This window comes from Triticum aestivum, chromosome 6B (assembly GCF_018294505.1).
Source record: "Triticum aestivum cultivar Chinese Spring chromosome 6B, IWGSC CS RefSeq v2.1, whole genome shotgun sequence".
NCBI classification, from domain to species: domain Eukaryota; kingdom Viridiplantae; phylum Streptophyta; class Magnoliopsida; order Poales; family Poaceae; genus Triticum; species Triticum aestivum.
In genome coordinates, this window is record NC_057810.1 from 232,754,108 (window position 1) to 232,764,088 (window position 9,981).

Consider the following 9,981-nt stretch of genomic DNA (forward strand, 5'->3'; position numbering starts at 1 on the left):
GATGGAACAAGATAGCAACTTGTTGGAAGCAACACATTTTGATGTGTGCAGTCCAATGAGTGCTGAGGCATGCAGTGAATATCGTTATATTCTTACTTCACAGATGATTCGAGTAGATGTTGAGAATATTTACTTGATGAAACACAAGTCTGAATTATTGAATGGTTCAAGTAATTTCAGAGTAAACTAGAAGATCATTGTGACAAGAGGATAAAATGTCTATGATATGATCATAGAGATGAATATCTGAGTTACGAGTTTTGGCACACAATTAAGACATTGTGGAAATTGTTTCGCAATTAATACCGTCCGGAACACCATAGTGTGATGGTATGTCCGAACATCATAGTTGCACCCTATTGGATATGGTGCGTACCATGATTTCTCTTATCGAATTACCACTATCGTTCATGGGTTAGGCATTAGAGACAACCACATTCACTTTAAATAGGGCACCACGTAATTCCGATGAGATGACACCGTATGAATTATGGTTTAGAGAAACCTAAGTTGTCGTTTCTTAAAGGTTTGGGGCTGCGACGCTTATGTGAAAAAGTTTCAAGATTAAGCTCGAACCCAAAGCGGATAAAATGCATCTTCATAGGAAACCCAAAACAGTTGGGTATACCTCCTAATTCAGATCCAAAAGCAATAAGGGATTGTTTCTAATCGGGTCCTTTCTCGAGGAAAGGTTTCTCTCGAAAGAATTGAGTGGGAGGATGGTGGAGACTTGATGAGGTTATTGAACCGTCTCTTCAACTAGTGTGTGGCAGGGCACAGGAAGTTGTTCCTGTGGCACCTACACCAATTGAAGTGGAAGCTTATGATAGTGATCATGAAGCTTCGGATCAAGTCACTACCGAACCTCGTAGGACGACAAGGACACGCACTACTTCGGAGTGGTAAGGTGATCCTGTCTTGAAGGTCATGTTGCTAGACAACAATGAACCTACGAGCTATGGAGAAGCGATGGTGGGCCCGAATTCCGACAAATGGTTAGAAGCCATGAAATCCGAGATAGTATCCATATATCAGAACAAAGCATAGACTTTGATGGACTTGCCCGATGATCGGCAATCCATTGAGATAAATGGATCTTTTAAGAAGAAGACGGACGTGGATGGTAATGTCACCATCTATGAAGCTCGACTTGTGGCAAAGTGTTTTCCGACAAGTTCAAGGAGTTGACTACGATGAGATTTTCTCACTCGTAGCGATGCTTAAAGTCCGTCGGAATCATGTTAGCATTAGCTGCATTTATGAAATCTGGCAGATGGATGTCAAGACAAGTTTCCTTACTAGTTTTCGTAAGGAAAGGTTGTATGCAATACAATCAGAAAAGTTTTGTCAATCCTGAGGATGCTAAAAGGTATGCTAGCTCCAGCGATCCTTCTAAGGACTGGAGTAAGCATCTCGGAGTTGGAATGTATGCTTTGATGATGATCAAAGATTTTGGGTATGTACAAAGTTTATGAAAAACTTGTATTTCCAAAGAAGTGAGTGGGAGCACTATAGAATTTCTGATGAGTATATGTTGTTGACATATTGATGATCAGAAATGATGTAGAATTTCTAGAAAGCATATAGGGTTATTTGAAAGGTGTTTTTCAATAGAAAACTTGGATTAAGCTACTTGAACATTGAGCATCAAGATCTATAAGGATAGATCAAAATGCTTAATAATACTTTCAAATGAGCACATACCTTGACATGATCTTGAAGGTGTTCAAGATGGACCAGTCAAAGAAGGAGTTCTTGCCTGAGTTGTAAGGTACGAAGTTAAGACTTAAAGCTCGACCACGGCAGAATAGAGAGAAAGGACGAAGGTCGTCCCCTATGCTTAAGACGTAGGCTCTTCAGTATGCTATGTTGTGTACCGCACCTGAAGTGTGCCTTGCCATGAGTCAGTCAAGGGGTACAAGAGTGATCCAAGAATGGATCACAGGACAGCGGTCAAAGTTATCCTTAGTAACTAGTGGACTAAGGAATTTTCTCGATTATGGAGGTGGTAAAAGAGTTCGTCGTAAAGGTTACGACGATGCAAGCTTGACACCTATCCGGATAGCTCTGAGTAGAGAGACCGGATACATATAATGGAGCAATAATTTAGAATAGCTCCAAGTAGAACAGTTATTTGGATTAGCTCCAAATAGAGCGTGGTAGCTGCATCTAGGAGATGACATAGAGATTTGTAAAGCACACACGGATCTGAAAGGTTCAGACCCGTTGACTAAAAACCTCTCTCACAAGCAACATGATCAAACATAAAACTCATTGAGTGTCAATCACATAGTGATGTGAACTAGACTACTGACTCTAGTAAACTCTTGGGTATTAGTCACATGGCGATGTGACCTGTGAGTGTTAATCACATGGCGATGTGAACTAGATTATTGACTCTAGTGCAAGTGGGAGACTGTTGGAAATATGCCCTAGAGGCAATAATAAAAGTATTATTATTATATTTCCTTGTTCATGATAATTGTCTTTTATTCATGCTATAACTGTATTATCCGGAAATCGTAATACACGTGTGAATACATAGACCTCAATATGTCCCTAGTGAGCCTCTAGTTGACTAGCTCGTTGTGATCAACAGATAGTCATGGTTTCCTGGCTATGGACATTGGATGTCGTTGATAACGGGATCACATCATTAGGAGAATGATGTGATGGACAAGACCCAATCCTAAGACTAGCACAAAAGATCGAGTAGTTCATTTGCTAGAGCTTTGCGAATGTCAAGTATCTCTTCCTTTGACCATGAGATTGTGCAACTCCCGGATATCGTAGGAATGCTTTGGGTGTACCAAACGTCACAACGTAACTGGGTGGCTATAAAGGTGCATTACAGGTATCTCCGAAAGTGTCTGTTGGGTTGGCACGAATCGAGACTGGGATTTGTCACTCCGTGAAAACGGAGAGGTATCTCTGGGCCCACTCGGTAGGACATCATCATATGCGCAATGTGACCAAGGAGTTGATCACGGGATGATGTGTTACGGAACGAGTAAAGTGACTTGCCGGTAACGAGATTGAACAAGGTATCGGTATACCGACGATCGAATCTCGGGCAAGTAAAATACCGCTAGACAAAGGGAATTGTATACGGGATCGATTGAGTCCTTGACATCGTGGTTCATCCGATGAGATCATCGTGGAACATGTGGGAGCCAACATGGGTATCCAGATCCCGCTGTTGGTTATTGACCGGAGAACGTCTCGGTCATGTCTGCATGTCTCCCGAACCCGTAGGGTCTACACACTTAAGGTTCGATGACGCTAGGGTTATAAAGGAAGCTTGTATGTGGTTACCGAATGTTGTTCGGAGTCCCGGATGAGATCCCGGACGTCACGAGGAGTTCCGGAATGGTCCGGAGGTAAAGATTTATATATGGGAAGTCCTGTTTTGGTCACCGGAAAAGTTTCGGGCGATATCGGTATTGTACCGGGACCACCGGAAGGGTCCCGGGGGCCCACCGGGTGGGGCCACCTGCCCCGGGGGGCCACATGGGCTGTAGGGGGTGCGCCTTGGCCTACATGGGCCAAGGGCACCAGCCCCAAGAGGCCCATGCGCCTGGGGAAACCCTAAAGGAAGAGTCCCAGCAGGGGAAGGCACCTCCTAGGTGCCTTGGGGGGGGGAGGACTCCTCCCCTGGCCGCCGCCTCCTTGGAGATTGGATCTCCTAGGGGCTGGCGCACCCCCCCCTTGGGATCCCTATAAATAGTGGGGTAGGAGGGCCTCCCAAACACACCTTATGCCTTTGGTGCAGCCCCTCCCTCTCTCCCAAGTTACTCTCCTCTTCTCCCATGGTGCTTGGCGAAGCCCTGCGGGATTGCCATGCTCCTCCACCACCACCACGCCGTTGTGCTGCTGTTGGATGGAGTCTTCCTCAACCTCTCCCTCTCTCCTTGCTGGATCAAGGCGTGGGAGACGTCACCGGGCTGTACGTGTGTTGAACGCGGAGGTGCCGTCCGTTCGGCACTTGATCATCGGTGATCTGAATCACGACGAGTACGACTCCATCAACCCCGTTCACTTGAACGCTTCCGCTTAGCGATCTACAAGGGTATGTAGATGCAAACTCTCCTCCCTTTCTACTCGTTGCTGGTCTCTCCATAGATAGATCTTGGTGATTCGTAGGAAAAAATTTTGAATTTCTGCTACGTTCCCCAACACGGCGATCACTGGCGTAGCAGACCGAGCAGTGGAGATGCTCGGCGCGACGGGCTCGTCGGGTGACCATGCATGGGCACGCGAATCGATGCCATGCAACAGAGGGTGATCGACATGCCCACCAGAAGATGACGATGATGATGGTGAATCCTCCAACAGCTCCAAACGAGCTCCACGTCCGGTTCCTGCACCATGGTTAGGTAACAGCAAAGGAGAGTATGCAACATCATCAAATTGGTCAGAAGCAATAGAGGATGAATGCAGGGATGGTGGTTCGACAGTGGACACAGGAAGGTTGGCAAAGGGAAAAACATGCTCATCAAACACGACGTCCCGAGATATATAGACACGATTAGTGGGAACATGAAGACATTTGTAACCTTTATGAAGAGAGCTATAGCCAAGGAAAACACACTTCTTAGAACGAAACTCAAGCTTGCGCTTGTTATATGGACGAAGATGCGGCCAGCAAGCACACCCAAATACCTTGAGAAAGGTATAATCAGGTTGTTCATTAAGGAGAACCTCAATGGGAGTCTTCATGTTTAAAACACGAGTAGGAGTACGATTGATGAGAAAGCATGCAGTGGTGAAAGCATCACTCCAAAACCGAAACGGAACAGATGCATGGGCCAAAAGAGTAAGACCAGCTTCAACAATATGACGATGCTTACGTTCGACTGAACCATTCTGCTGATGTGTATGTGGACATGCTAAACGATGAGCTATCCCAAGCGACTGAAAGAATGAGTTGAGGTTGCGATACTCGCCCCCCCCCAGTCCGACTGGACATGAACAATTTTGTGCTTGAGAAGACGTTCAACATGTTTTTGAAACTGAACAAAAATATCAAACACATCAGATTTGCGTTTAATAAGGTAAAGCCAGGTAAAGCGACTATAAGCATCAACGAAACTGATATAGTAATTATGACCACTGACAGAAGTCTGAGCAGGACCCCATACATCTGAAAACACAAGTTCTAACGGATGTTTCACCTCACGACTGGACTCCGAAAAAGGAAGTTGATGACTCTTCCCCTGCTGACAAGCATCACACACTGCTACATCTTTATTACTAGACAAACTAGGAAGCTCATGACGACGCAAAATATGACGGACAATAGGTGTGGCCGGGTGACCAAGACGAGCATGCCACTGTGACGGAGAGACCCGAACTCCACTGAAAACGCGAGCGACGCCAGGATGCTCCAGACGGTAGAGGCCCTGGCACAACCGCCCACTAAGAAGAATGTCCCTCGTGCCCCGATCCTTAATAAAAAGATCAAAAGGGTGAAATTCACAAAGCACATTATTATCACGTGTGAGTTTAGGAACTGAAAGAAGATTGCGGGTCACAGATGGAACGCGAAGAACATTGCGAAGCTGAAGACTCCTATTGGCATGTCTAGTGAGAAGAGATGCTTGACCAATATGAGAGATGTGCATACCTGCTCCATTGGCGGTGTGGATCTTGTCGGAGCCATGATAGGGTTCACGAGTGTGAAGCTTCCCCATCTCGCTGGTCAGATGCTCTGTCGCCCCAGAGTCCATGTACCAGTGTGGATCGATGGAGTAGGACTGAGTGTGTCCCTGGTGCTTCTGCGGCGCGGGACGATCAGCCATGGCGACCTGACGGGCATTGTTGCGTGTATCTTTGCCGTCATTGCCAAGACCAAGGAAGCTTCGCTGGAAGCGCTTATGACACTTGGAGGCCCAGTGCCCATCGCGGCCACAAAGCTGACACACACGTGGACCGCCAGCCCCCGGTAAGGTCGCAGTAGGTGGGGGGGCCGAGGCGGGCGACGGTGGCAGCCCCAAGGGAGACCGGGGTGATGAAGAAGAGCGGCCACCCTTGGTGGCGACGTTGGCCGAGAGAGAGCCAGTGCCCCTGGTGCGGCGAGTCTCGACCCGTTGCTCAGTGAGAAGAAGCCGAGAGAAAACCTCGTGTGCCAACATGGGTGTCGAGTTACCCCGCTCGTTGATGATCTCGACTAAGGCATCATACTCCTCATCAAGACCATTGACAATAAACGAGTTGAACTCGGAGTCGGTGAGGGGCTGTCCAATGGAGGCCAATGTGTCGGCAAGGCCCTTGACCTTGTTGTAGAACTCAGTGGCCGTGGAGTCAAGCTTCTGACACTCTCCAAGCTGACGACGGAGTGCAGAGACACGAGCCTGGGACTGCGCTGCAAAGGTGCGCTCAAGGATGGTCCAGGCCTCATGAGACGTCTTCGCGAAGACAACAAGGCCGGCAACTGCCGGCGAGAGCGACCCCTGGATGGAGGAGAGGTTCGCCTGGTCCTGCCCCGTCCAGACGCGATGGGCCGGATTGTAGACCGGACCGTGCACGCTGTCTACCAGCGCGGGTGGGCAGGGAAGCGATCCGTCGACGTAGCCTAGCAGGTAGTGACTCCCCAAGAGCGGGAGAACCTGCGCACGCCAGAAGATGTAGTTGTCTGCGGAGAGCTTGATGGTGATGAGATGACCGAAGTGAAACGGCGGCGGCGAAGACGATCCCATCGAGGAGGCTGCCTGGGGTGCAAACACCATGGAGGCAGCCGGAGGCACCGAAGCCGATGCGGGAGGAGGCGGGACCGCAGCCAGGGCGGGCGCCGCAAAGCTCGCGGCCGGTGCGGACGCCGCAAGGCCCGCGGCCGGGGCGGACGCCGCCAACCCCGCCAGCGGGGCGGTGTGATCCGCTCGCGGCAGGAGCGGCGGGACGACGCCTGCGGAATCCGCAGCGGACGGCGGCGCCGCGGTGTGGACCACGAGGTCACGCCCGAGCGAGGGCGCCGGCGGCGTGGAGAAGACGGAGCCGATGCTCCTTGTCCCGATCGGAGCCGGAACGGAGACGGCATCGAGCGGGAGGTTGAGCAGAGCCGCAAGAGAGGCCGGGAGGAAGCCCGCAGCAGTGGAACCGGTGGTGGCGGCGCTCGACATGGCGGCGGCGCGATCGGTGGCGCGGCGGCGGCGGTGAAGGCGGCGGCGGCTGCGGCGGCGGTGCGGGTATTAGGGTTTAGAAGCGGAAGCGATCGTAACCTAGCGTGATACCATGTAAGACAATAAGTTTTGGGAACCAGCACAACCCTCTAGGGGTGGCTTATCTCATTATATATAATGGTTGTGTTACAATACGTACATAGGTACAGAAGTTATACATAGTCTAACATGCCCCAAGCCAAGCCGGTGAGCATTATTGTGATTGGGTTGGTCTATTCTTCCCAAAGACGGTTAACTACAGAGGCAACAATGCTTCAAAAGTTGAATGTCATGTCTCATGTGCTCCTCGTCTTTGTTCTTCAGCATTTTCTCTTTCATTTCCTCACATCAATGGTACACAACCCAATGCTCCAATGGCCCACACTGTTTATCTTCTCCATTGCCATCACTGCAAAATAAATGCTTCTCCTAAAACAAAACCAAAAATTCTTCTTCTACAGGTAATTGACGCTTGACGTTCCACTTTCTCCCCACGATCTCCACAAAAAACTGATGGATTGCATATTAAAGTCGATGCCTCGCCTCCCATCATCCTCCAGTACAGGTTGGTGTCTGCCATAGCGTGCTCATACTGCAGCTGCAGGTGAGCATCCCCCTCCTCCCTCCTAAGCCATTCCCTATGGCATATTGCCAATTGACTAACGAATTTGGACTTCCTCAAGTGTTGGACGACTTGGATGCCCAATCAGTCGTTTTGATTGTTCTTCACTCGCTGCATACCCAACCACCTCAGATTTACGGCTCCTGTTGGTATTTAATGTTCCCATCCATTTCATACGAACCAATTCTGAAGTTTTGTATCTTTGGTTCATATGTAGATTTAATTTTGCTTGATGAATACACTGAATTGCAATTTAATTCTTTGCCTAATCCAAATCTGAATTTAATTTCGCTTGAAATATGTAGCCTTCCATTTCAATTCTTCAGGTTTCTTCTTGGCTACATTGGGGTCGAGCCGCCGTTGTCTCACACGCTCCAATCTGAAGGTATACACATAGCTCGCTTCAGATTGTGTGAAGATTACTATTCATTTTCTGACTATAAGTGTTTTTCAGCGTTTGTGGGAACGTTACTATTCAGTGTGCAACTATATGCAAATTTATATTTCAGTTTCCGAGCGTTTGTGGGAAGATTACTATTCAGTGTGTGACTATATGGAAATTTCAGTTTCAGATTGGAACTTTTTCTAATTTATATTTTTCATATTTTCTTAGTTGAAGATTACCTCCGACACACGCTCCAATCTGAAGGTATATGCAAATATACATGTTTTACTGCAAATTATGATGGCTCGCTTCCTTGGAGTTTTTTCTAATTTATATTTTCTTACTGAAGATTACACAATAGTTCCTCTACACTTCCCAAAGTGTAATTGTCCCATGTACATTTTAGGTAAAGTGCATATACTATGGATGCATATATAGATTATTCTGGAGTTTCTTTCATTTGGTTGAGGCGGATCACTGAAACTGAATAGTATTCTGGAAATTATGAACTTTTTTTACCAGGAAAGAAATATGGACACTATCATCTCTTAAGAGAAGGATTTGTCTCTGTTGAACGTTCTCGTGCTACTTTTGCCCATCTTAATTGCATAGCCACACCGAAGAGTTCCCTGGTGTCATAAGCTTACTCAAAGTATCTCAAATATATGTGAGTTACGACTAACTAGGTACACACCAGAGATCTGAAAAAATCAATCAAGGTCTATCGACTGATCTAATCTTCCCTATACAGTGTGTTTGTGCAAAACCGGGTTTTACAGTGCATTCTCAATTGTGCTTTTGTTGGACTTCGCATCATGGGGTCGATGCCTCCCGGATCGAGGTCCATGCTTCAAGTTTAAGGTACAGCCTCTGTGCACTCTCTCATAGCGATCTCGACAGAGCAAATATCTTCCAGACCTTCCTCAATTGCTATATTTTATATCTCAATTTCATTTGCTCATAATTACTACCTCACCTTCAAATGTACAGGTTCTAAATTATGGTTGACCCTTTTGTGCAACAAATTATATTGGATTGGTTGCACAACAGTCACACATAGACTCGCGCATTAACATCTGCCAGTTAGTTTGGTTATACTTTAAATTCAAATGGCCCCTTATTTATTTATTTCTCTATTTATTTTTGAATGTCAATCTTATAGTGGTTGGTGGATAAATCAACCTCGCCAGATGTTGGGTCCATGTTGATGTTGAGGTATCCCTTCATCTCCATCTTAGTGGCTCTTCGATATTATGATGTTTTGCGGTTCTCCCTCACACTGTCAGTTTGCAGCCTAAGATTTACATGACTCATAAGCATGCATAGTTGTGCACCATAGAAGAGAAGGCAAACCAAATAAATTCAGAGGCGCCTAAAAAAATTAGCAGTTTGCTGCAAAAGTTGTTCTGGTGAGAGACTCAAGTGTGAGCCTCATGGTTTATAGGTGACCTATTTTTTATAGGAAATCAGATTATGAGTGAACTCACATATTATCAATGCAATATGTTTTTTTATGGAATGTACACAATAGTTGCTATCATTGATTTGATTTAGGTTTGGCAAGTGGATGAGATGTCTCCATTGTCTCTACCTTACTTTTTTTGTCTTATTACCTTGATGATAAGCTATTAAGATAAGGAATTGAAGGAGAATTACACATACACACATTATTTGGCTTTTCATCATATTTTTTCTAGATGCTTCATATAATAATCCTTTTGAACAAATAACTTTGTCGTCATCATATACTATGCTTTCATAAAAGCCTCATGTTTTTTAGCATCAAATATTTATGAGCAATTCCCGCAGCAACGCGC

General features: G+C 46.6%; 1 long non-coding RNA gene across 1 annotated transcript; it reads left to right on the forward strand.

Annotated features, from left to right (window-relative positions):
• Positions 1-7,468: 7,468 nt before the first annotated feature.
• LOC123134010 (uncharacterized) lies at positions 7,469-9,678 on the forward strand. The gene is made up of 2 exons (XR_006465469.1): positions 7,469-9,025; positions 9,155-9,678. It is a non-coding gene; the product is annotated as an uncharacterized lncRNA (long non-coding RNA).
• Positions 9,679-9,981: the final 303 nt, after the last annotated feature.